At 42.2% G+C, this 27452-nt stretch overlaps 1 long non-coding RNA gene and 2 pseudogenes across 1 annotated transcript in view; 1 reads left to right on the top strand and 2 right to left on the bottom strand.

Annotated features, from left to right (window-relative positions):
* Nucleotides 1-26098, top strand: part of LOC107513451 — a 29262-nt gene extending 3164 nt beyond the window's left edge. The window contains exons 2-3 of the long non-coding RNA XR_004955586.1: nt 16215-16398; nt 22405-26098. This is a non-coding gene — a long non-coding RNA (uncharacterized LOC107513451). The remainder of the gene's footprint in view (nt 1-16214; nt 16399-22404) is intronic.
* On the bottom strand, nt 9483-9601 carry LOC118614600 (annotated as a pseudogene).
* On the bottom strand, nt 13500-13617 carry LOC118614237 (annotated as a pseudogene).
* Nucleotides 26099-27452: the final 1354 nt, after the last annotated feature.

Genomic DNA, 27452 nt, shown 5'->3' with positions numbered 1-27452 from the left:
GGCAGGGAGTGAGTAAACCAGAGGTGCTAGCGATTAACTCAGGCCCCCGGGCCAGCCCCTTCAAACGAGGGTGGGGTTGGAGGGGTTGGTGGGGGGGAGAGGATATAGCTTTAAAAGGATAAGAGTTTGGGGCGCCGTCTCCCCTCCCTCTATTTGCATAGCCAATGGCTCTGGGGCTCCTGCTACTGCGCGCTGATTGTTACCGGGCAGATTACTTTTTTTTCTTTTCTATTTTTTTTTTCTTTTTCTTTCTCTCTGTCTGTCTGTCTCTCTCTCTCTCTCTCTCTCTTTTTTTTTTTTTTTTTGTGGGACGAGTTCCCCACTACATCAAAAGGAAGCCTAGGCAGGGCGGAGGGAGAGCGGGGACCGGCGGGCGAGGCTGGGGAGCAGCCGGGCGCCTCCGACCTTATCAATAGCCGCGGGAATTAGTGTCCAATGTGCTGTATAGAAAGGGGAGGGTAGGGGCAGGCGAGGAAGGCATCTAATTGCTGTGGAAGCCATTAGCTTTCAGGAAGAAAAAAAGCTCACTGAAAAACCCAAGTTGCAAACTCAAAGTGAAACACTCGGCGATGACAAACTCAAAGTGATGAGACTCGGGCTGAGTACAGTGTTCCTCGGAACAGAGTCGGTCCCTAACAATCACCTATTGATTTTACTCACTTGGACTTCCCGACTCAAGCTTTTGAATCACTCCGGGTAAATACATTAACTTACATTTTTAGACCCCCATAAAGGAATCACTCCAACTTCGCCTCAGCCACCTTTGAGTGGATCAAAGAAAACTGCACGCGGGGAGGGGGTGGGGGGAAAGGGGGAGGATGAGAGGTATTTTTAAAGTATAAATCTACCCCGACAGGCAAGGACAGAAGCCGGAGAGGGCTTCCAATCCCTTGACACCACTTGATAACTAACCAGGCGCAGTCCTCCCTCTACCTCCCTGCGGGGAAAGTATCCCCCGCCCAGGGTCTCCGGTAGAAGGAAAGGGGGCGGGGAAGAGGCGGGTGGTCGTCCTCTGGGCCTTGTTAACCCAGGGGAGAAAGCCTGGGTGGCGAATCCTGAGGTCTGGCCGTCTCGCCCCTTCCCTGCACCCCTCCTCTGGCTTTGCAGGGAAATTCGGGCGGGGAGCAGGACGGGGGCAGAGATGCTTGCGAAGGGGAGGGGCGTCGGCGGATGCCCAGGTCTCGAGTGACCCAGACCCGCAAGTTCGGACGCTTCCCGCGTGGCAGGCTCGCCAATGCAAGTTCCCCCATCCACTTCCCCTTCCTATTACGGACCGCTCCCGAACTTCAATTTCGTGACGAATCCGTCCCCCTGTTATGTTTCAGTCTCCAACACGTGGGGTGGGGCGCGAGAGGGTGCGGAGGTTGGCAAGAATGTCTCTGGGAGGCTTGGACTGCAAACTGAGTTTTCCCTTTTGGTCGCTACCCCGACCATGTGTTAAAACCTTAATTTTGCTGGGTAAAAAGCACTCCGCTTAGCATGCGGGGAAACGCACGTTGCCTTCTAGGCAAAAGTGCGCGTTTTCTTTGACTGTAGACTTAGGTTTAGAGAAAAACCAAGAGTCGGTGTTTTCTGGCTTTAAAGTCAAAACTGGTCACTGGTGTGGGGGGGGCAGGGGAGAGAAAAATAGAGAATGTTGATTCTTCCTCATCCCTTATTCACCCTTCAAGGAAAAGAAATATCCTGTCCTTGTGGAATCAGTGATAAACTTGAGCGAACGCAAGTTTTATTGGATTTTTATTCCCTCCCTTGCTGGTTCCCCACCCCCTTCTCCTCGAGTTTTTGAGTTTCGGTTGGAAAGTGTACAAAACCCTGTAGGTGCAGGGTGCAGCCGGGTGTTGGGTGTTTATAGGCACATTTTTGCAGGAACTGGCAATCCTAAGCACACATTCTCCTAAGTTCATCTAGCAGATGCCCACCAACCAGGTGATCCCGCCGTCGGCTCTAAGCCTCGGAGCCGCACGAGTTCGAGCCCCGCTGCCTCCGCGTCCCGGCACTCACGCCAGGTTGGGGGAGGGGGAGTGGGTGCAGGCTCAGGAATGGGGGCTATGCCCTCCCCCTAACTCCCCCAAAGAGTAGAATTGTGTGTGTTTCTCCACTGAGCGATGAATGGCCAGACAACCGAAAACCCGACGGCTACTTAAAAGTAGATGGTGAAGTGTCCCAGTTTTTGGCTCCGAGCTCCCGGAATACCGGGAAGGAACGGCAGGAGGTACAGCAAGAGGAATGGGGAGGAGGACAATGGGGAGGGAGTAAGAGCAAACTAGAAAAATGTGCGAAAGGAAGAGGGAAAGGTCGGCAACTGGAGAACATAAGGGGAGGTGGGCGGGTAGGAGCAAGATGACGGCAATCTCCACGAAGCTCGGGCAGTGCGATTCCAGGTGTGAATACGCTTCCGGGGCCCTCTCGCCGCCCCCCCCCCCCGCGCGTCATGTCCCCGGGACGCTGGGGATCCAGAGGGGGGCACAGTCGGGCCCGGCCTGAGCAAACTGCCCTTGCGGAGCGCTGCAGCTTGCACCGGGGCTGCGTGCCTGGGGCAGCAGATGCGATAGGCGTGGGTTAGGAAGAATTGCGCCTGCCGTCTGTTCGCCCACCTAGCATCTTATGCCCCTCCCTTGGAAAAAAAATAAAAAGTAAAAAGACCCGAACTTCCCCCTCTTCCTGTCTGATTCAGCTGCAGGACACGCCTCACACGGCCGAAAATAGCTCTGGAAATGCATTAGCTTTATAAAAGTTAATTTTCCAATGCAATTTGGGGCGGGGGGCGTCTGGCTCGCGGCGCCGGCGGGGCCCTGCCTCCTAGGAGAAAAAGGAATGAGCCTTCTCGGTCCCTCGCCCTCCCCCAGGCGCCCCTGGAGGGGGCCGCTGGGCGGCGGAATCGCGCCTCCGCTCGGGGAGCCACCACGCGGCTTTTTCGCGGAATTTTGACGTCATCCACACGTGGGGGAAGGGGCTGGGAGAGCGAGAGGAAGCGGCGGGGGAGGGGGCCGGCGGGCGGGGAGCGGCGCAGGGCGGTGGCCGCGTGTCCGGCCCCGCGCGGTGGGCGCACGAGCTGCGGCCACGGCGGTACCGCTGGCCCCGCGGGCTTGCGGCTGGAGGAGGATGTGCTCACTCGCCCAGGAGTTAGAGTGGCGACCCTGCCCCCGCCCCGCACCCCTCGCCCCCTCTGTCTTCCACCCCTAAAGAGGTTGTTTTTTTTTTTTGTTTTTTGTTTTTTGCTTTGAAATCGTGAGCAGGTCTTGACTCCGGAAAAGGCTTATTTCTTTGGGTTGTGGTCCAGTTCCGCTCGTTAGGGACGTTGGCCTGAATATCGCGATTGTAGGTCGCGACGCCGCGTCCTTTAGCTTTCTCCTGCCTCTCTCCAGTGAGGGAGACGTGAATGTGTTTTTCTGTTCCTCGGGTCACGAGTTCTGCATTTACTTTTACATCGGGAGTGTTTCACGCGCGACCCATTCCTCCCTGCTCCCCGCCCCCATTCACTATTTAAATACCAGCCGGATTGGTTGATACTATGATAATTAATGTAAGCTCTATCTTCCGAAGATGGATGTGAGCAAAATTGAACCAACTTTGTTGTGTTAGGAGCAAATTCGTCTAGAAGTAATGCTTGTCAAAAGAGTTCCACAAATAGATGGGCAGAAGTGCAGGGCGACTTCCTTTCCCCTCGCTGGATCCCCTGATACCCTGTGCTGTCCGCACTCATGGAGAACCTTCTGGACTGCAGGGCTGAAAACTGTAACTTTAGAGTGAGCCCACGCACCTTCATTTTCCCTAAAGATGCTCAAAGCCTTTTTAATCTTTTAGTCTGTGAGACGATGGCTGAAATATGTCATTTCTAAACCCACGGTGACAATTCTGAGATTATATTGAAATTTACGAGGAGCTTCAGTGAGTGTGGGAGAAAAAAAGTATTATGTGAATTGGCTTTTACCTCAATGAAGTAGAGAAACTGTTGCAAGAATCAGAAGCAGAAAGCTAGGAACTTCTTTGAAAATGGATTTGAGGTGGGATTTTGTTGTTTCAAATGTAAAGGAGAAGCTTTCTGTTTGAATCAGATACCAAGTGTGGAACTGTTTCTTTTTAAGATGACAGTTTGGTTATGAGCAGTATTTTCTCTCTTCGTTTTAACACAGTCTCTCTATTTTTAACTTATCTATTTCTTTTTCGTTTAATGGTTACTGATCTGACCCAAGTGTCTTTGTTTTGTTTCTTCTGAAAAAAAAAAGTTAAAATTAATAAAAATGTCAATATTTGATGTGGTTTCTTAGCCAGAATGAACTTGAAGAGTGCTTGCTTTCGGTGCCTGATTTGATGGACACTTGGTTTGTATGTACAAAGGTAGAAAAATAGGATAAATTATTGGAAAAGAAATAGGGAAGGAGCTAAAAGAAGTGTTTAAAAAACCAAAAAGACAAATGTTCTTTAAATTTTGCTCCATCTTAATTTCAGGCATTTAAGTTGTGGGAGGTTAAGTTAAGCAGTTTGTAGATCTAAATTCTTAGTAAAATGTCAAGACTACCCCCACCAGAATTTTTTTTGAGCAATAGTCATTTTTATTTGTTTTCTAAACACTTTAATTTTGTCAAAGTTCAAACATTCATTTTCTTAAAAATGACCTCTTTTTCAGTAAGATTGCATAGTCTTTTGATTTCATGGTTTTATTTAGCTGTGTGTCAGTTACAACCAAATTGAAGAAAATATTTCTAATAAATATTCCTCATTTCATATTTTATTTCTCATTTCATATTTCAATTTCTAAAGACAAGGATTACTAGCATCTGTTAGTACAATTTATAACAATTCTAGAACATGCTGAATTTATAGTCCCCAAACTTTTAAAAACTAATTAATAAGAACCAGAGAAAAATTGTTTTCTTGTTGAGGATTTTTTTTTTCTCACAGAAAATATCAGGAGTCAGTTTGAAATTTTTTCTAAAATTATTTTCTCAGTAGTCTTTTGTTGGCATTAAAAGGAATGAGTTTTGAAATTTGAAACAGGTTGTTTTTAAAGTTTTATAATCTTTGAAATGTGCACCTCTGGAGAGGGATGTTCTTTCTATTTTAAGATTGACCTGAAAGCAAGCATTTTGTCTAAGTATGCTAGACAATCAAAGCTAGGTTGGATTTAGACTCTTAAAGAGAAATGCATTTGTTCTTTGCTCAGCCTAAAGTAAGGGCATCTGCTCTTACATGAACTTGAAACAAAGTGTGCACCTATGCATTTTGTAAACAATTTAGAAAAGCACAAATCCAAAGCAGATGAAATTAGAGCAAAAAAATTCTAATTTATTTCTGCTGTTAGCCATCACAAATCACAATTTCATTGTTGTCCCATCAGCTATAAACCAAATAATTTTCTTTGTGATGTATAGAGAAGTAAGTTCCTTCAAGTCTATTTAGTAATGATGGTGATGAGGATGATGATATTCCTCGGTGTCTTCCTTTCAATGAATGTGTGTGAGCCTTCACTTAGTTTTTCTTTAAAAATTGTCATCAAATGGTAAAAAAAATTACGGATGCTAAAGTTAGGTTTTTATCCTGGGAAACAACCCAGAAGCACTCAATTTTGCGCTTTTGAAAATAAAAAACTCACCAAAATTTAGTATAATTATTGCTTAGCTGAAGAAAAAACACAGGATTAAGAAAGAACAAGAAAATTTTTTTGCCTAACTTTTAAATTCTTTTCCTTCATCATGCCCACGTATGTTTCCATATTTGAGAGCAGCTAGTCAGTACATCAGGCAAATGCAAACCCAGGACCAAAACTCTCTCCTAGTGTCAAGATGTTCTGAAGCAAATGGTTCGGGTTAGTGTACATAAGGTTTCAGATGAAACGTCTTCCATCTGGCATCCTGTGAACACTCATTTTTTCAGGAACGTGAAACATTATTTTTAAAAAACTTTTGAGTGAGGGGACTCTAGATCATGGATTAGATGTGTGCAGGCCGTTTTTTGTGTGGGTCTTCCTGAAATCGTTTAAACTCAGGAAATTTAGTTATATCAAGCACATGTGATCTCTACTGTGTGATTCCAATTAATTGGTAAACAGCAAGTTTTTCTAACCCCTATTCTGAATATATATTCTTCTAATATTTCCCTTTTTAAATAAAATTGCGTATCTAATGTAAAATTTCCCTGACACAATATTGAATAAGACTTAAATTTACTTACCTTTCTACAAGAAAAGTTCATATAATTACTCTTTGTAGTGTAATTACCAGCAATTTTGTGTCATCTAGCAAGTGATTTAAGTAAGTCGGTAATGGAACTCCAGTGAAATTTGCTACACTTGGGATGAAAACCATACTTACCTCAAGAAATCAAAGTCTGACCTTCTGTTTAGACACTTAAGACTTCACCTAGGCTGCCTGTAAGTTTCACTGAGTAGAAATCTTTCAGATTTAGGAAAGCCTTGTTCTCTACCATAGATTGGATGCAGTCTTGTTTGGAAACGGGAATAGCCTGGAGAACCTCATGACATTTTGGCAAGTCAGAGAATATGCCTTTTGTGTCTGGGAGTCTGCAATTGAAATTCTATATAGTATTCATTAAGGTTATTCATGCTGAGTGACCACGTATGTGTTAAACTGATAGCATCACAGGTCTGCACAAATACATCAGAGCATGCTGGGGGCACACTTCAGGTTTGTAAGGTAGAAATTAAATGATTTTGATGGAGTTGTCAAAGATGCTGAGATCATGTGCCTTGGAATTGCCTTTGGCTTTTGTGATGTATTTATTCATTTATGTGTGAAAAACTGAGTCCTTACCATGTGCCAAACAATGTGCTAGGTGTTGAGAATGTAGTGGACATATAGTTAGGTACTCAATGAATATGTCGAAAGGCAGGAAGGAAAAATAGTTGCATAATACAGTCCCTGTCTCCAAGAAGCACATTGTCTAGTGATTAAGCATGGGAAACAATTAATATACCATAAGTGAATGCTTTTAAAAAATAAATTAAAAAAAAAAAAAACAAGGAACAAAGGCCATAGAATGAGATGCCCAATATTTTATCCATCTTACACAACCTCTGTTAAAACAGGGACGTGGAAATTTACCTTCTCTTTAAAATTCAGTCTAAGCAGGTAATTGTTACTTAAATTGCACAGTATTTTTTTTACGTTCTTAAATTATGTTCTTAACTTGTTAATAATCTATTAGAACTACTAATTGGTTGGATATCTGGGTCACATGTTTGGGATTTAGCTATTAGTTCTTTTAAAGTAGCCAAAGATAGAGCAGCTTCTTGATCCATCATTCTGAGAGCATTTCTTTCTTTGAGTAGCTATATTTCCCAGAGCATCTGTTTTTTGTCTGAATGAACCCACCCTGAATCTGACAGGGTATTGATTAGTGCTTCACTCCTTTGGTTGGAGAAGCTGATGTCAGAGAAGCTCATTTCCATTCCTGGGTCACCTACACATTGACAGAGCAGAATATAGACCTCTGATTATGAGCTGAGAAGTCTTAAAGCTGAGCAGAAAGTATTGTCCTTGTCATTGGCATCACATTGGTGAAATGGCATTAGGCTGGAAGTTAGAATACTCACATTCTGGTTTCCAGTCTGTTATCAACCAGCACTGTGATAGCTTAAATGTCTCCATTTCTGAAGTTCCTAATCTACAAAATTAGCTAGGTGTTGTAAATGACATTAAATTCCCTTTCAGCTCTAGATTTGTAAAGTTCCAATGGGTTTATCATCATCATCATCATCATCATCATCATCATCATCATCAAAATAGGAGTCGTATCTTATAGTGCCTTTTATATATTTTATGTTTTACATAATGATTCTTAAATTATGGATTTAGGTATGTTCTCATTCTAGGTATCTGGGAGATATTAACTCATTATGGACTGAAACCTTGTAAGTTCATTTCCTCTGTTGGTGGGCACTTGATGCCTGTTGTCGGCTGATGGAGACTGCTGTTTTCCTTATCCTATCACAAAAGAATAGGATGGCAGTCTTCAAAAATACTTGGAATGTAAAAACATATGGAATATAGCACTGTTCCTGGGTGCTTAAGGCAATCCCAGCACATAGGTTAAGCTAACCCAATGTTTATTCCTACGACTCAAACACAGCCCCCATTAGAGCACATACAGGTTTGAATGAACCTTAATTGGCAGATCCTTCTTTAAGTGACTAAGTAACAGCTCAGAGCCATTGTGGGACTCTAAATGAGGCTCATTTTGAGCTCTATGGAACTCATGGAGCATTAGGTGGCTTTTTTGGTGAAAAGGGAGTAAAGCAGATTTCCAGAGTTTCACCTTTAAATAAGACATCCCTCCTTGCTTTCTGACATGTCCTAATAACTAGGAACAAGCAAGTAATGGTTTCTGTTGTGCCCTACTTTTCTTCCTCACGTTTCACTGCTTTGAACATGTGAGAAACTTCATGCATCAGGATTCTTTGTACTCCAAGAAAATCCACTTAGATATAAGTTATTTACCTTACAAATATATGTGTTTGTAGACATGTTTCTTTCTATAAGAGTGACTACTGAGAAAGAGAAAATTGTTGTAGTAATTAATAAATAATTACATTTGGGATTGGTTCTGGACAGTGTTCTATACAATTTTTTAAAATGCATAGTGTATGGTGTCCTGGAGAGAGCCCTGGACTTAGGATTGGGGGAGGTGGGTTCTAGTCCCCACTATGCCACACGCTGTGTAACCTGGGAGAAGACTTGTATGAGAGTACAATATTTTAGCGTTGAAAGGGTCTCCCAACCCACTCCCCTGTCTATCACAGAAGAACCCCTTTTAAACATCCCAGACAGATAAGAGGATGCCGTTACTCAAACATTTCTACTAATAAAGAACTTGTGTCCTGTAAGGTAACCCTATTGTTTATCAATTGTAAGTTTATATGTTGTTTTCTTAGGTTAAAGGATGCTTTATTAACATCTAAGCTTAGTAACACTGGTGTCTACTTAATGATGGTGGGCCCGAGCCAGATCCTTTGTCTTAGACTCAGAGGACCTTCCCAAGAACCATGTGCTGTTAAGATCCTGAAAGACAGATGGTCAAATAACTTATTGAACATCACTCAGCTAGTAGGGGTCCCAAACTTTCTGCTTCCTGGTAATTTCTTCCCACAAATGCTGTCTCTGGCCACTGAAATAAAGCAGAATTAGCCATCTCCCTCACTTATGCAGATATTCGAGGATCCCATCCCCTTTATTGTCCTCCCGGCTGGACTATCCTTTCTCTTTGGCTACTCCATTGGAAACTAGCCCCTCACTAGTAGGCTGTCCTCCTCTGGATCCTGACTAATTCACTGATACCCATCTTAGAGTGTGGTCTTCTTCTCTTCCTCCTCCTCCTCCTCCTCCTCCTCCTCCTCCTCCTCCTCCTCCTCTCCCTTCTCCTTTCCCACTTCTCCTTTCTTTCTTCTTTCTTTTCTTCTTTCTCCTTTCTCCTTTCTTCTTCCTCCTCCTCCTCCTTCTCCTCCTCCTCTTCTTTTTTTTTTTAAACACCTATAGCACCTGGTCTTCTTAAGTGGTCTCGCATCCAAGTACTAACCAAGCCCAACCCTGTTTAGCTTCCAAGATCAGATGGGATTGGGCTTGTTCAGGGTGGCACGGCCATAGACTGGTATCCTTCTTAATGAGAAAGCAACGTGGAGCAACTTCACGACCTGCAGACAATCAAGGTCATTACAGCAAAACACACTAGGCCCATGGGCTGCCATTTGACTCCCCTTAACCCATTTTCCTGGAGCAAGCATCCCCCAGTACCTTTAAGGATGTACTTGCCTAGATAGGAAAAAAAATGGTTATTCTATCTTCTGGAGTCTTCTTTTATGTATAAAACCCTAACTTACATTCCATTTTCTCATTTTATAAATTGAGTGAATTAAATTTATAAGTTAGATTAATTAAACTATGAATGATCTTACTTCATCTGTGTACTGGGGCCCCAAGAAACAAAATTAGTGTCTCTAATAAAACATTAGGAAGAAACATATTTCTGCTCATATAATGAACTTCTTCTGCAATCCATCCCAACATGGTAAGAGCTACCTTCAGTGATCAAGTAAAGGACCATGGTTAATTCATTAGGGATGTTATGAGGGGATTGATGAGTCATTTCTTTTCTCTGAGCCTTGGTTTCCTCACCTGTAAGATAGGAATAATATTTACCTAGCAGAGTGGTTGTAAGGAGCAAAGGTTTGTAGTGGGCTTAGCACAGTGCCCTAGCATATATAGTAAGCACTGAAAGCCAAGTGGAGTTTATTTTTATTTTTGAACTCTATTCTTTTCTCTCAGAATGAGTTCAGCTCTAGGACTTGATGGAATTATTAATGTATTTCATATACTTTATGAAAGTATTGACATTTCTGTGCCAGATCTCAACTGTGGGATGTCCTTACCCACTGTTTACCACCGCCATGGGTCAGTTACTTAGTGGCTGCTGGCTTAATCTCAGACCAGTTCATTCTAAACTCCAAATTACCTTGTCCTCAGAGAGACATATACTGTAAGAGGCAATATGAGTAGAAGGAACAAGGGAAAACCCATTTACCCAGTTCCAGAAGTGGAAGAAACATTACACATTGAATCCATTGTCTACCAAAGTGAGGTAGTTGGTACATGGAGGAATATTTTGTATTTTAATGGCTTGAGCTTTCTTTTAATGAGTATTAGAAAAAAATGTAACATAACAAACATAATTTTACAAATATAATGTATTTGTTTTAAAAAGGAATCCTTTTTTAAATAAGTTGGGGAAGTGATATATAGATATGGTTTTTAAACATCAGGAAGGTTGTATGCAAATAATTAAGATTTGGGAAGTAAACTCCATTTCTTCCTGTAAAAACTAAAGGGCAGCAGCTCACGCGTACCTGCAATCACACGGCCTGGCAGGGGCAGTGCTGGAATGAAAACAGTATTCCTTCACTCCTGAAACTAAAGAAGTCAAGACCAGGCATGGGTTCTTTTCGTTTACATTGTATCATTACATTTTTCCCATTCGTCCTGTTGCTGTTTTTCTGTCAATATTATATTCTGTTTCACAAATATGTTCTATTCACTAAATGGCTTTAGCTACTACTTATTGCTCATTTCTGTTTTAATGATTTTCCCTAAATTGGACTTTTAGACTGGGTGCCCTGCTTTTTACCAGACTACCACTGCCTATAACTTGCCTATCCAAATATGTTTTCCTTTTGTCCCATCACCTTTCCAAACTTCTGTGCCTTTCTAAAAGGCAGAGAAATGTCCTTATTTGACTTAATTAGCAGTTCTCTGGAAAGGCTCCATTCTCAGGGCTTGTCATTATTTGACCTGACTCAGAGCTTGCTCTCTGAGAACAGTCCTATCTCCAGCATGTTTGTCCAAAACAATCATCAGCAATTGTTTAACATTTCAACTGCATGAGATGGCAAAATTGGGATTAACAAAAGGCTATCTAAAAATATTAAGATGAAACATTGTGAAATGTGCTGTCCATAAGAGCTTTAAAAAGCTACAACATATTTTTGGGAATTTAGAAGGTCACATGCATGTGCACGTGCCCAGGAAAGATCTGAGAATGCCCTACTTACTCACTGCTACTGTACCTTGAGCCCCTATGCAAACAGAAAGTGATAGTCAAGGCAGAGTTGTAAACTGCCTACCAGATTGCTAAAGGCATACACATGTATGCACGCGTTCATAGAATCCCCTGGCAAAAGTTAGGAAGTGTATTGGTTGAAGGCATTTAAGGAAATCTCTGTCTAATCATTAGCTGACCATGAAACAAACTTCACAGAGACTTCAGTGGTTGCACATGACCAAGAATGAAGACTTTATGGAATTAGTACATAAAAGTCATTTTGTAAACAAACAGCAACAACACAGTAATAACAAACCTGGCAGTGTATAGGGGGACCTGATTTGAAGAATTAGTACCTTATATTATTTAAGATGTTGAGTTTTCAATAAAACTATGAAACATATAAATATGAAAGTATGGCCTATACATAGGGAAAAAAAGTGACCAACAGAAACATTCCTGAGGCAGCCCAGATATTACAGATAAAGTCTTACTAAACAAAGACTTTAAATCAGTTATTTAAAATACAAAGATGTTCAAAACACTAAAGGAAATCATGTCTAAATAATTAAAGTATAAGAAATAGAGAATATCAATAAAGAGACAAATTATTTAAAAGATCCAAATATAAATTCTGGAGTAGAAAAGTATAACTAAAATGAAAAATTCACTGGAGTGGGAGGAGTCTCAATAGCAGATTTGAATTAGCAGAAGAAAGAATCAACTAACTTTAAGATAAATCAATTGAGATTATCCAGTCTGAGAGACAGAAAGAAAAAAGAGTGAAGAAAAATGAACAGTCTTGGAGACCTGTAGAACAGCATCAAACATAGCAACATACACATAATGGGAATCTCAGAGGGAGAGGAGAGAGAGCAAGAGGCAGAAAGAATATTTGAAGAAGTAATGGCTGAAAGCTTTCCAAATTTATTTTAGTACATTAATCTACACATTCAAGAAACTCAACAAACTCAAGGTAGAATAAACTCAAGGACAGTCACACCTATACACATCATAGGCAAACTTTCAGAAGACAAAGAATCTTGAGAACAGCAAGAAAAAAGGCAAACTCATCATGTATAAAGAATCTTCAATAAGTTTAATAAGTTAGCTGACTTCTCATCAGAAACCATGGAGATCAGAAGGCAGTGGTCAAAGGCTGAAAGAGAAAGACTGTCAACTAAGAATTCTGTATCTGTCAAAGTTATTTTTCAGAAATGAAGGAGCAATTCAGACATTTTCAAATAAAAACAGTTTGTTGCTAGCAGACCTTCTCTGTAAAAAAAATACTAAAGGAAGTTCTTATTGTTTAAATGAAAGGACATGGGACAGTAATTCAAATCCACACAAATAAATAAAAAGCACTGATAAATGTAACTACATAGGTAAATATAAAAGACAATATAGATGTCGTTTTTTGATAACAATTTTCTTCTAATTTAAAAGCCAACAACATAAATTATTAATTATAAAACTGTGTCGATAGACTTATAATGCATAAAGAAGTAATTTGTATGACAATAATAGCACAAACAGTGCTGTACAGGAGAACAGTGCTGTAGTGGACTAAAATTTTATACATTATTGAAATTAATTTGTTAATAATCCAGACTAGATTGTTTTAAGTTAAGATATTAATCGTAATCTCCAAGACTCCCACTAAGAAAATAAGATTTTTTTTTTTAAAAAAGGAAATGAAACAAGAGAATTTAAATAGCACACTAGATGATACTATTTAACACAAAGGCAAATATTAATGAAAAAAATTTAAAAGACATAATACATAGAAAAAACAAATAGCGAAATCACAGATGTGAATCCTACCTTATCCGCAATATATTAAATATTAATAGACTAAACACTACAAAGAGAAGTGATTGGCAGATAGATTTTTAAAACATTATTCAACTATATCTGTCTATAAGAGACAAACTTTATTCATTGTTTTTTAACACCTACAGCACCTGGTCTTCCTAGGTGCTCTCCCATTCAAGTACTAACCAGGCCAGACCCTGCTTAGCTTCCAAGATCAGAGGAGATCGGGCTCTTTCAGGTGGCATGGCTATAGACAAGAGACAAACTTTAGATTCAAAGACACAAATAAGTTTAAAGTAAAAGGATGAAAAATATATATCACACAATTACTAACTAAAGAGAGCTAAAGTAGCTATACTAATACCATACAAAATAGACTTTAAGACAAAAATTGTTACTAGGGTGAAAAAGAACACTTTTTAATCATCAAAGAGTCAATTCATCTGGAAGACAGTTATAAACATATCTATATCTAATAAAAGAGCCCCCAATATGCATGAAAAAAAAATGTTTTGTGTTGAACAGAAACCTACCTCTGTCACTTTTATTCCTTGGTCATATTTCTGCCAACTAGAGCCTCACACAAAGTAAGTCTAACCGCTGTGTGAATAGAGTGTTTTTCAGATATTTGAAGCCAACTCTCATGTTTTCTCGCTTTCGATTTTTTTACGTGACCTTTGCCCTATAAAATTTTTCCTAGAATTCAATTATGTTTTCCTATAAAGAAACCTACTGTGATGTTAAGAGCAGAAGCTACTTTCATAGAATTTCAGGGTTGGAATGAAACAGATTGCTTTTTCCAAATCTCTAATTGTATAAATGAGTAAACGGGGGCCCACGCTGGTTAGATGATTGAACTGGTTAATGGCAGACCACCATCCATAATTTTGGTTTCCAAATGCCTTGTTTAGTGCTTATTCCAACATTTTTATTCTATCACAGTTTCCCCTACTTTGGGTACTAAGGAGAGTTGCTGACTATGGGTGAGAGAGAAACTAAATAACTCTTCTTTCTTCCTCCTTTCAGTGGTGTTTGGCATTCTCCTTCTCAAATTTGCCATAGAAGAAAAAAGCTAAGAGGGAAAAAAGCTACTCTGGGCATTAAAATGTTTTTTGTTCACTAACCAACTTCTGAGAACTTAGGTGAATAAGTCACTTCAAAAAATAATAAGAACTACAATCTGCTGAGCACCTACTATTTTCCAGGCACTGTGCTAGACACTTTACCTACAAGCCTCTCTATATAATGTGTCAAATGTGCCTCTATATCAAATGTGTTCTTTCTTATCTGTAAATAAGCAGGTTGTACTATATGTTGTCCACTGTCCCATCTAGCTGTAGAATTGGGTGATTGTAAGGAGCTATCTTTTTATTATTATTATTATTTTAAAATTTCTTATGCCTACAGCACCTGGTTTTCCTTGGTGGTCTCCCATCTAAGTACTAACCAGGCCCGACCCTGCTTAACTTCTGAGAGCAGATGGGATCAGGCTTGTTCCGTGGAGCATGGAGCTGTCTTTATTAAGATATTCTTATAGTTCCCAAGGCTTCATCTTTATCCGCTTCTTTCCTACTTCCTAGCTGGTAGTGGTACGGATGCTATAGAATTGCTCTAGACTTGTCGATACACTGAGGCCATGGGTTGTGGGCTTCCTGCTTTCTACCTTCCTTCCCAAAGGACCTTACATTTTTCATAGGATTTGGCTTGACTCTTCCTGGTCTGTTTCAGGGTTTCCAGGTTTGCGTTCTCTGCCATATTCTCTCTTTACCATCTCCCCGTGGGCTTTGATTCACTCTGATGGCTTCTTATTTCACCTGTGGGCTCAGCGAAGTCAAATAACTTGGAAAAGATCACTCAGCTTATATGTAAGTGGCAGACTTGGTAGCTATCTGACCCCACTGCCTTCGTTTCTGCTGTAACGTGATTCCTGTGTCTGAAAGTTCACTAGATCTAATTTTTCCATACTTGCTTAAGACCTACCACAAGCCCTGCTTTCTCCATCATCACATCAGCCTGGCCAAGTTTTCTTCCCTCTCAATGTATCCAGCAAGTATCATCTGTAGTATACATCAAGAAGTACCCTCCCACCCCCCCACCCCCCCATTTAGGACTGATGTTGTGGGAGACTATGGTTTAGTGGTTATGAATGAAGGGTCTAGAGTCAGAGAGCCAAAGTATGAATCTGACTCTAATACATATTAGCTGTGCAACCTTGGGAAAATTACTTGACCTCTCTGGATCTCAATTCTCTCAACTACAAACTAGAGATGCTAGCAGCACTTACCTCTTAGGGCTGTTGTGAGGATAAATGTGTAAAGGCAAGTGGAACAGCGCCTGGTACATGAAAGAAACACTCAATAAATTGACTCCATTGCCATCTCTAGGGGTAAGCCCTGACTGGCCCAACCTGATCAACTTAATTCCATTCATCTTTCCAGAGTGACTGAGTTAGAGATATAGGTACATGAATTTGACTAGTCCAGAAGGACTTTCAGGACTGAAGTTCGATGATATGGTCTTAGATGTGAAGCCTGGAATTGCTAGAGCCATTTTTTTTTTTTTTTTTTTTTTTTTTTACTAGCAGGAAGCCAGAGTGAGAACAAAGCTGACATATGTAGTAAGGCAGAGCTGAGAAAATCAAAGAGGACTAGAACCAGAAGGCTGATCAAGTATCTCTTGAAGTTCCCTCAACTTCTGGAATTGTCCATGGCTGAGCTAATTTTAAAAATATAGTATTTAAGCTACTTTGTTGGGTTTTTTTTTTTCATTTGCAGCTGAAAATATACTAATCAATACTATATATTATTATTATTATTATTACTTTCCCATGTATTTCAATCTTTCGTCATTAGATTGTAATGTCCTTTGGAAAAGGACAGTACTAACGTACCGAGCTCCATGTTGCCATGCCACCTGTTCCTGTCACACAGCAGGTTCTCATTCACCTGCTTTTCAGGCCATGATATTCATTTCTTCCTGGGATCTACGGACTTTGAGCATCTTTGAGGAAGGAAGAGAAGGTGGCCAGAGTGCCAGGTAAGGTGGTCTTATGCTGCTTCTTCACCTTCTTACTGTGCTATAATAATAGGAAAGTAAAATGCTTCATTGATTAGGTAATCCTTCTTGAGCACTAGGCACTGTACATGCAGAATTATCTTTTTTTCCTCTCAGTTACCTATGGCTACAATTATTATCCTCTGAGTTATAGATGAGAAACTGATGCTTAGAAAGATTATTTAAGTTGTGTAAGTTGCACTGTTGCTACATATCATAATTCAGAATCTTGAACTCAAATTATTGTATCACCATCTTTAAATTCTCACTGCACTTTACAGAAAATAAAAATAGAACTCTTAAACAATGCATTATGGATGAGGCTTACATGGAAAAGATGATGTAAAACTCTATCAGACCCATGCTAAAAAATAGGCTTGGGACCAATGTTGAGAAATTGATAAATAAATGTATGTTAACTTCAAAGAAGTATTTAAAGTATGTATGATTGGTTTAATGATTTCTCACTATCCAACATTTTCAGATAACCCACCGCCTTCTCATCACATCAGAGAGAGCTTTACTTTGGGGCTTTTTTCTTTTTTTGGAATAAGAGTTTAAAAACCTGAACAGGATCATGTCAAACATACTGTTCTGTAACTTGATTTTTTTCAGTTAACACTAATCTCTAGGAGTCTTTTTATCTCAGCACACATAGATCTATTTCATTCATTGTAAGTGCAGGATGTTTTTTCTTTTTCTCTTTTTCTTTTACTTTCTTTCTTTCTTTCTTTCTTTCTTTCTTTCTTTCTTTCTTTCTTTCTTTCTTTCCTTCCTTTTCTTTCTTTCTTTTTTTGCCAATCAAACCACAAGTTTATTTTGGGTCTTTAAGAATTCAAATTGATTTTTTAACCTTTTTTTTTTATTAAAAATCATGGGGGTGAGAAGACTGTTCTTCAGTAAAATTATATATCATAATTTAACCACTTCCTATAATTAATAGGCATTTGGATACCTTTCCTCACCAATTTTTTTGCTTTTATAAATACTGTTCCATCAAGCATCATTGTATTTTGCTCCCCTGTGCATTCGAATGTGCAGAGGAAGAGAAAAATATTGAGGTCTTGATTCTATAAATTAAGTGGTCCAAGATAGAAAATTAACATTTTGAAGTCCCTGTCTTCAACAACCTTATGGTCTATAGGGGAACGGACATATGCACACATAGCTTTCACTTTAATATAAGAGGGAGGAAGAAAGGAGTCACCTCAATGTTTTGGGAGTGCAGGAAGAGGGAGACTGAGGGATTGAGACTGAGAAGTCTGCATGGAGGATGTAGGTGGCACTTGAGTCCGAGGTTGAAGAATGGGAAGGCTCCGATGCTTGGTCTGCTCATCTTTCTACCATTGCCTGGCAACGTGCTAGTTATTCAGGTGGATTAAGTCAGCCCATTTGGTTGGATGAGTAGTAACAGAGGTAGAAAGGAAGGGTGCTCTGGGCAAAGGAGACAAAGCCTACAAACAAAAGTGGAAAGCGCCCAGTCTGCTCAGAGGTCCAGGAGCTGGTGGTGTGGCTGGAGTATCTGGAGTATTGGTTGCCTCAAGGGAGCAGGGAAGGAGGAGAGAGGCGGAGAGATGCCAGGGGCATGGACTAAAAAGCACCCAGGAAGGATTCAGATTTGCGTGGAAAAGAATTTTTCTTCAGGGTGTGTGATCAAGTTTCGGCACAGAATTTAAGAACAGAGGAGATAGCTCTCTGATTGAGATGATATGAGCAAAGTAGATAGATTCATGTTCTTTATAAGTGATCCAGTAGCCCCCCAGGTTTTACTGAATCGGTTCCTATTGCAGTCTCTATGCTTCACTTTTGGGGGTTGTTTATGCCTTGAATCCAAGGGAAATAGTTATGTGGAAGAAAAACTACAAAGTTTTAGGGGAAAAAAATAACCTACTTTTAGTTGCCACAGTGTCTACATCCATAAAAATTCTTTTCATGCCCCATGAATTTCAACATGTAGTTTATCTTGTTTGTTCCATAAAACATCAGATGCGACTTTAATGGCTTAACCCCAAAAAGATAACTTGACAGACATCAAACATTCAGCAGCATTCCAAATAACCTTTCGCTGGAGCCTGCCTTCTACGGGGCCATGTGGATGTCAGCCTCACACAGCTTGAGTCACGCTGACATAGTTGGCATGCCTGGATTGCAGTGGAATCTCAGGGGTACCAATCACAGGCCAGAGGGAAACCATTGGTTGGAAGAAACAATGCAAGTGTTCACATCTCTGAAGAAGGAGGGGTGTTCATGGTGACGGGAATGACAATTGCAGCCAGAGGAGGACGCTGACCCCAAAGCAGGATGGGCACATGTCAGTGATGCTGAGCCACTGAGCAGGAGCATTCCAGGGCTCAGGCCATGGCCACACCCTTCTCCAGAAAAATTAATCAGATACTAGGTTTTCCCAAAAACTACTTCCCTAACAGAATGCCCTGCTCTTTTCAGGAGTTTGAGAAATCCAGGGTTGGTAATAGTGACCGAAATTTGTTAAGCACTAAAACCTACCAGATGCTGTCCTAGGTGTCTTACAAAGAATTCTTTCAATGCTCACAACTCCATGGTGAGGTAATTTTCACAATCCCCATTTTATGAAGGAAGAAATTGAGTCCAGGAAGGAGTCAGAAACTTACCTGAATCCCACGGCCAACCAGTGGCAGAAATGGGACTTGAACTGCTGTCTTTCAAAAGCCAAAGCCTGGGCTCCTGACCACTGCATTCAAAGTCATGTGGCTGATTCATACTAACTGTGCCACCCACAGCAGCCCCCCTCCCAGATGGTGGAACTCTGTGGGTGAGCAAGTAGAGAAAAATTCTATGAGATTCTTTTTACTCTCCTGGTTTCCTGGGGGTCGGGTAGACATGTTTAAACATGGTATTTATTCAGCTCTGATTTACCTCAGTGATTGTGCTGTGCAAGACTCCTGGCTAGGCATGGTGAGGGAAAGCAAGCCTGTCCCCCATTCTCTGGAGGGGCTGCGGACTGCAGGCAGTGTTGCAGCTGCCTGCATTTGGGAGGCTGGTTTGCAGGTCTTAGATCTCTAATGCATTTAGTCATTACTTTGCAAGCCAGATTTTTTCTACCGTTCTCCTTCCTTCCTTCCTTCCTTCCTTCCTTCCTTCCTTCCTTCCTTCCTTCCTTCTTTCTTTCTTTCTTTCTTTCTTTCTTTCTTTTTTCTTTCTTCTTTCTTTCTTCTCTTTCTTTCCTTTCTTCCCTTCCTGTCCTTCCTTTCTGTCTTTCAAAATTTTTTTTATGCAAACCTTTTTCTGATTTACTATAAGTATGGTGCTAAATCATTAACAGGAAACTGTGAGCTTGGGGCATCTCTTTGATCCTCCCACAATTGAATGAAGTAGGTACTGTTTCTATTTCCATTTCAAGAAGATGAAGATTGAAGCTCAGAGAGGTTAAGTGGTATCTCCTGTGTCCGTGTCCTGCCCTTTTAACCATGATGACAGTGACAACATAATACTACTGATGCCCTCATTCTGTACTACACTGTCTACACTGTCTCAAATACTTCTTTTACAGTAACTCATTCGGTCCTCAGAACAGCGTTGTGATAGGATAACTGTTATTCCTGTTTAACAGATGCCTATGCTGAGGCACAGGAAAAGTTATATAATTTGCCTAAGTTCTCGCAGCTGGGAAGTGCAGAGCTGGGATTATATAATCTTTTACTGCTTATATTTTGTGATAAAATAGGAAGACCTTTTTCAGTTTGGGTCTTATTTTTCACTTGAAACCTCCTGTGATGGCCCAGAGTGGGATGCCAGGGTACTGAGAAGGGAGTCTGAGCTGAGCTAGGAAAGGGTGCCAGTGACCACGTCCCTGCAGCCCTGGAGATGGAGGGAGGTGGAGAGGGTGATGAGACGGCAGCCACAAGCCTGGGCTTTGGCCAGGGAAGGCCTCAAAGCCTGCTCGTGGGTTGGCACCCGCATGCTGGGCAGCATACGAAGACGAGTCGCGGCTTCTATGAGACCAGCAGAACATGGTCCTTGGGAGAGAGAAAGCCAGAGGGAAGGGCTGGCATGGCCTCAGGCTTCAGATCTGAGAAGGGCTGTTCTGTGGGATAGGGGGTGTAGGCAGCAGCTCTCCCAAGAGCCAGGCAAGAAAAAGTAGGTTTCTGTTTGGGCAGCAACAAGGGATTTCAGGGAGAAGGAGGGACACACATTCCCAACAGCGTCCAGTGTTCAGCCCACAGAGAGGTGGCCATGGGCCTGTGCCTCTAGAGAGAAGAGACAGGCCATCCTTAAGCTGACCTCTTTATCATCTCTGCCCCCTAACCTTCTGAAACCCTATCCATCTTTAAAGCCCTGGCTCCAGTGCCACCTCCTTCGCGCAGCCCTTTCTGACCTACCATCCCCACATACCCATAGAACTCACAGTTCTATTCAGGGAACAGAAAGCCTAGGTACTCTGAGGTCCAAGCCAGTCCATGTTCATTCAGCGTAGGGGACCCCAGTGGACTGAGGCTCAGACCAGTCACTCGGGTGATATTAGCCTCAGACACTCTGAAAGCCAGCCCAGTCGGTCCCTGGAACTCTCCCCATAATAACCCCATTCTGCCATTCATTTGGTCTTGGATGCTGGATGTCTTGCCAGCTGTCTGGGTATGGTGTCTCTCGGCGTTAGCAGATTCTTGCATGAATACATCTCTCAGATGCTCAGATAACACTTACTGAGCACTTACTGTGTAACAAGCACTATTGTAACTGCTGTTCTGGGATTATCTCATTTAATCCTCCCAACGACCCTGCAAATCCATGTTGTTATTATCAACATGTCACAGAGAAGGAAAGAGAGGCAGCTAAGGAGCAAGATGAGACTTGAACACAAATGTCGAAACCCCAGGCATCAAAGCGGGGGACAAGTCAGAGATAAACTAATAAATACTGGCTTATTGAATGTCCGAAGATGTTTATGGTCTGTGTTTTCAATGATCAGTGAGCTGGGGTGCTTTCAAGAGGACAAAATAGTATTGAATTCTTGCCAGACAGAATCGTGTACTTCTTAGAAGTGAGATTTGTAGGCAGTGTCCTATAAAATTTTATTCCAAGACTTTAGGGTAGTTGTGAATTTAAAAAAATGGATAGATAGATAGATAGATAGATAGATAGATAGATAGATAGATATAGCTTTCATCCCTGTTCCTGACACAGTTCCTAAATCCTTTGGAATTTTTTGGATGATAGAAGTGCTAGGAGGGTCTTTTTTTGTAATGAGGCCACTCTTGGTGGGCCCCTAGAAAGTCTGAGGATTGAGGCTGGTGACCAGAAAGACCACAACATGATTAAAGAGATGGAACTGTGAGCTCCACCCCCAGCCTCTGGGGAGGGGTGAGAGGCCGGGGAGTGAGTTAATAACCAGTGGCCAATGATGTAATGGACCATGCCTGCCTGGGAGGGTACATGCCACTCCACAGGGACAGAAGCGCCTGCACTCAGGATCCTTCCAGACCTCATTCTATGTACCTCTTCATCTGTTAATTTCTATCTTTTCTAATATCCTTTAAAATAAACTGGTGATAGTAAGTAAACTGTTCCTGAGTTCTGTGAGCCACCCTAACAAATTATCAGACCTGAGGAGGGTGTTGTGAGAACCGCTGAATTTTTAGCTAGTCAGTCAGGAGTATAGGTGACAACATGGGGCTTGTGGGTGGCATCCAAAGTGGGGATGGCCTCGGGGCCTGAGCCTTTAACCTGTGGGGCTTTGTTAATTCCACGTAGTTAGTGTCAGAGTTGAGTTGAATTGTAGGACACGCAGTTGGTACCCAGAGAGTTGGAGAATTGGTTGGTGTGGAGAAAAAGTCCATACATTTGGTGTCGGAAGTGAGTAAACAGCTCATAGTAGAAAAGAGAAACATGAGAAATAGGTGGGAATGAGGGGTTCGGGGCACCAACCCGTTTCACTAAAACCTAGATTAATTGACTTGGCCGATCAGAAACACTTCGTTAACTGCTCTGCTTTCTTCTGTCTTCTACTTGTAGGAGACTATAAGGTTAAAACTGACTCTTACAAGGATCAATGTTGAAAATGTACCTTCCAGAAGATGCCATGGCATCAGTCTAGGCTCGACTTGATGTCTGCTCTCTCTGTCTACATCTCCAGTCCTGGACAGTAAGACTTGATGCCCAGTGGTGATCTCAAGCCAGAAGAAACCCTGACTCAGATCACCAAGAAGGTGGTGTCCATTTCTTTGTGCTTGCTAAGAAGGGAAAGTAGACTCATGTTTGTGAGAGATTCCTTTGTATAGAGAATTGAAACATAGAGGATTTTTTTCAAGTTAACATTCAGCTCATAAAAAGTGGACTTTGGAAAAACATCTCCAAACTCTGTATGTTTTCATCAATTAACCTTTTACTATCACAAAGAAGCCACAAATAAATTGGGGAAGAAGGTATAGACTTCACCAAAAGATTTGTTGCCAAAGCGAGATGCTCTCTCACAGTGCTCCTTTAAATCGAGAGCACGTCTGGTACATTTTAAATGGTTTCATTCACTTGAGAGTGAGATTTATATATTCCATTCAGAAAATAGGCAAAGCATACTTGATTTTGAAGTCCTTAAAAATCATATGCGAAGACTGAGAAAAGCATTCGAGTCTCACCTCCTTTACAGGGAGGAAACAGCAGCCTGGAGAAACTTGGTCACTTCACAAGGCTTTATCTGTGGCGAGCTGTCCAGTTTCCAGCTTTCTCTCACAACCGTGCATCTCCTTGTATCTGAAATATCTGACTCTACCTGGTCCTCAGCTGCCATCACAGATAGTTAATCATTGATCCCCCTCTTGGATTTTTTTGTATTATTTTTTCCTTTTATTATGGAAAATGTTCAAACATAAAGGCAGAGGATATAATATAAATAGTTCCCATGTGCTCCTCACTCAGCTTCTACAATTATTAACATATGGCCAATCTTCTTTTATCTATACCTATCCCTAGTTCCCCCCTACACAGATGATTTTAAAGTAAATCCAAACATCATGTAACTTCCTCTATAAATACTCCATGTGGAACCATGTAAGAATCCTCATATGTATTTAATATGATTATCACGACTAACAAAAATTAATAATTCCTTAATATCATCAAATTTCTCTGAGTGTCTGCTTCTCTGTCTCTCTCTCACAATTGATTTGTTAGAATCACAATCCAAACAAAGTGGGAGATCTGGTCTGGTATCAGCTAGAATGACAAGCTGATCATTCAAAGTTCTTGCATTAGAATGTTAGCTGACTGGGGAAATAACACTGCGAAGAAGGGTACTTTATAATAATCATAGATCACATTTATGTACAACTTTATGATTCATATGATTCTTTGACCCACAACATTCATGTCAGATAGGGTACACAGGTATAACTTGCCTCAGATAGAGGAAAGTGAGGCCTAGAAGTGTTACAGGATCCAATGAGTGGTCAAGCTAAGACAACCCCAGGGTCCTTTTTATTGCCACAAAATATCATTATAACCCCCCCTCATTACAGTCATAGCTTTTACTTCTGTGGGGGCTCAATAGGTTCCCAGCCTTTTCTGAACACTTTTGTGTAGTAGCTCACATAACTCCAAAGCAACTCTGTGAGGTAGGTTCCTTTACTCTCATTTTGCCGATGAGGAAACCCAGAAATGAGGATGTTGAAACGTTTTTCTCGGTCATCCAGCACCATCATTTAAATCCAGGTCTTTCTGATTCCAGAGCGCATGCTCATAACTTCTATAATATACCAGTGTCTAAGTCCAGGTAGCTATAATTTTCAGTGTTGAAAATTTACCTTGATTGACTTATCTTTTTTCCCTTTTAAATATGAAATGAAATTACATTTAACAATTTCTACTCTTCAGACATTTCGTAAACGTGGATGTGGTTTCTCCCCCTATTCAGACCGCTCATAAACATCGACGCGATTATCCTTTATATGAATTCATGAAGTTCGGTACAGATCCCGACTAAATAATTAAGAGCTGCAAATAAATCGTAGACTCCGGACCTGTCTGCCCCAACCTCACACAGCCAATGGCTAGCGTCACACAGTCCCCGGCTTGGCCTGGCCCTGCTCAGTCTGTCTTGTGCTTTCAGGAGCAATCAAAGCCCTTTTAGAAAATATTTCCTGGTCTTCTGTGGCCTTGGGTGGACAGAGTTTTCCACTAGACTTTTTTTTCCCAGCCACACTGGCCCTTAAGAAGATATTACTCAGGGCTCCACACCTACTTCAAACATTTTTAAGGGCCCTGGTGGGGCCTCCTGCTCGATTGCCAGGAACCCTACAGAGAGGAGGAGCCCAGCTCTGGGGCTTGCCTTGGTCACAGTGTTTACTGAGAGCTCGGAGGCCCACTGTCAGTGTGGTGATGCTTTTTCTCACACTTCCCGAACAGCATATTCTTGTTAGGCAGCTGTTGCTCGGGAGGCCGTCCTCCTGCCCCCGGTCGCTTTTCCCATGTTTGTAACCCTGGTGGGATTTCCCCCCTTCCTTGTTTTAAGGGCTTTCTCCCTAAGTCTCTCTGTCGCGGAACAGCTGTGCTCTGATATTAGATAGAATGTTTTCTGTGCTCACCACAAGTTTATGAACAAAAGGGTTTTAAGAACCCTGATAAATGAACAAGGTCTCTGGGAAGATGAAATGTTACCAACATTTCAAACAATCACAATCCTTGTGCATCTTGGAGACTTTGCCCTTTCACAGCCGTGCAGGGCGGGTAGTTGGTCGTGGAGCCTTGGCGACTGGGATTTTTTTTTTTCAGCCTCCCTATCGACATGACATGGGAAAGTTGGTCAGAAGATGGCCTTCGCTGGCATCAACGCCCCAGCTTGCTTTCCCATGGGCTGTTTGTCCTGGGGTGAGGCGCCTTTGGAGAGTTTCGGGGAGTTTGACGGGCAGGAGAGGCCAAGGAGGGCTTTCTGGTTCCTGTTATCTTCCAGGTGGTGTTGAGGTCCTCTTCTCATCTGAAAGTGCCGGTAGCCACCGCTGAGTCCGTGCTACCTGTTTGCAGGTACAATGCTGAGCACTAGTGCCCTGTGCCATCCGTGGAGCAATCCTGTGAAGTCTGCATTACTACTCCTAACTTTCAAATGAGGAGACTGGGGCTTAAGGAGGTTAAGCGGCTGGCCCAAAGTCATAACGAGCAAGTGGGTAGAACTATTTTTAAACCCAAATTTTGGGGAATCTAAAGCCTCTACTTTCTTTGGTAAAAATGACACTCCTGAGTGTCTGGTGAGGGATGACTAGACAGGGAACTCCTAGGAGGTTCTGCGTCCTACTTGTATGTGGGAACTTATTCTAATGGGAGGCCCTCTCCTTTCTTTAAACTCTTCTTACTTCCACCCTGCTCTCACCCGCACCCCCTGCGGTGTGCGCTGTGGTCCTTCACTCCCCACTTAAAGTCATCCAGACCCCTGGCTTCCATTCACTCATGGCCCCGGTCCACCATCTCAACCCAGACATTCACTTCACAGCCCCGGCTTCTTCCTGATCCCGCCTTACATGGGAACAGAAAGGTCAAAGCTTGAAGTAAAATGACAGATGGAAAGAAAAGCCTCTCCTGGCCTTTGGAGCTCCGTGAAATCCTTCATTACGGGATTTCCCTTGTCAGGGCTGCAAGGAGAAGCCTGAAGGCTTATGGCAAAAATCTATAACACATAAAGGCACTGTACACACAGGCTTTGCTCATCACAGCGGAAACATCTGACAAGCAGCCCCAAGGAGGGAAGGGCGGTAGGGGGATGGGAGGAGGAGGGAGGAAAGGAGAGGAAAGGAGAGGGGGAAATAACCAGCAGCCGTGATTTCATTTCCTGCCTGTTGGCACCATGCCTGCTCTTCTCCACAGAGAGCAGAAGAAGAGGCCTTTTAAAAACGCAGCAGGAATGGTTGAGGCTAGACCCAAGGAAGCACATCAAAACCACAAGATCCTAGATACCTAGGAAAAGATCGTTAAGGCATCTCCAGGCCCGGAAATGTTTAACACTAGGATTCAGACTCATCACTGGGGGGCAGGGGGCGGCGGTAGGGATGGGCCAGCACAGAAGCAGAGGCTTGGATCCAGTGATTTTGGTCCTGCGGATTTAGGTGTGAGTAGTCACAGGTTGCCCTTGGAGGCATTCTCTTCTCAAGCCAGACTGGGGTCAAGTCAGTAAGTCCACACAAGAGACTGCCCAGAGGTCGGCATGTATGAGCTAGCTCCAGAAATTCTTGCCTGCAGCCCATACACATGGTGTACACCTTTTCCTCTTCTGCCCCCATGCTTCCCAATCTTTTCTAATTTCCTTTCCCCTTTGAAATTTCCTGTTACCCCTATGGAAAAGCACAAAGTCATAAAGAAAAAGACTTGCCCAGAACACAGTTGATCACAAAGCGCGTGTTTCCAGAAGGTCTAGGTGGGGCTTCATTCTTCGGCGGAGAAGGGAAGGCAGATGTGGTGAGGCTGCCCATGTGCTTCCTACATGGGGTACCTCTAGGTTCTTATATGCAAAGGGATATAAGAAAAGTGCAGAGACCTCTGGGGATATGTTGTGCCACCTGAAGAGTGTGTGGGTGGCGATACGGCATGAGGAAGGTTCCTCAGGTTCCATGCCAATTAACTAGTCGTGGGAACTTGGGCAAGTCATTTCACTCCCTCTGGGCTCTGTTCTTCCTTTGGCCAAAGGGATTAATCCTAATTATACTGCTTGCTTTACAGAGAAATCATGAAGATTGAGTCAAATGAAATAAAATTTGGAAAGTTCTTTGAAAGGTTAAAAGCGACATTTAAGTGTGATTGTTGTTATTCCGGATTTCAGGAAGTAGAGGAATAGGAACCACCCATAGCGTACCCCACCCTCTTCTTCCAGAATTTGCCAAGCCTCTATAGTGGCGGTGACCATACCCTGCCAGAAGCCGTGGGAGGGGAGGGGCTCCTGAAGCCAACAGCCATCGGAAATGTGGCCAGCCGAAACCACCCGGCCTCCCTCCTTGCCTGGCCTTCTCCAAACCCCAGAAAAGTCAGAGTTTCTGTGGAAACTTAAGCTGTGCCTGCTGGACCAGACTGCATTGGGGGTGGGGGCC

The sequence above is a fragment of the Rousettus aegyptiacus genome, unplaced genomic scaffold, assembly GCF_014176215.1.
Source record: "Rousettus aegyptiacus isolate mRouAeg1 unplaced genomic scaffold, mRouAeg1.p scaffold_m13_p_2, whole genome shotgun sequence".
Lineage (NCBI taxonomy): Eukaryota > Metazoa > Chordata > Mammalia > Chiroptera > Pteropodidae > Rousettus > Rousettus aegyptiacus.
This window is presented reverse-complemented; position numbering and strand designations above follow the sequence as displayed.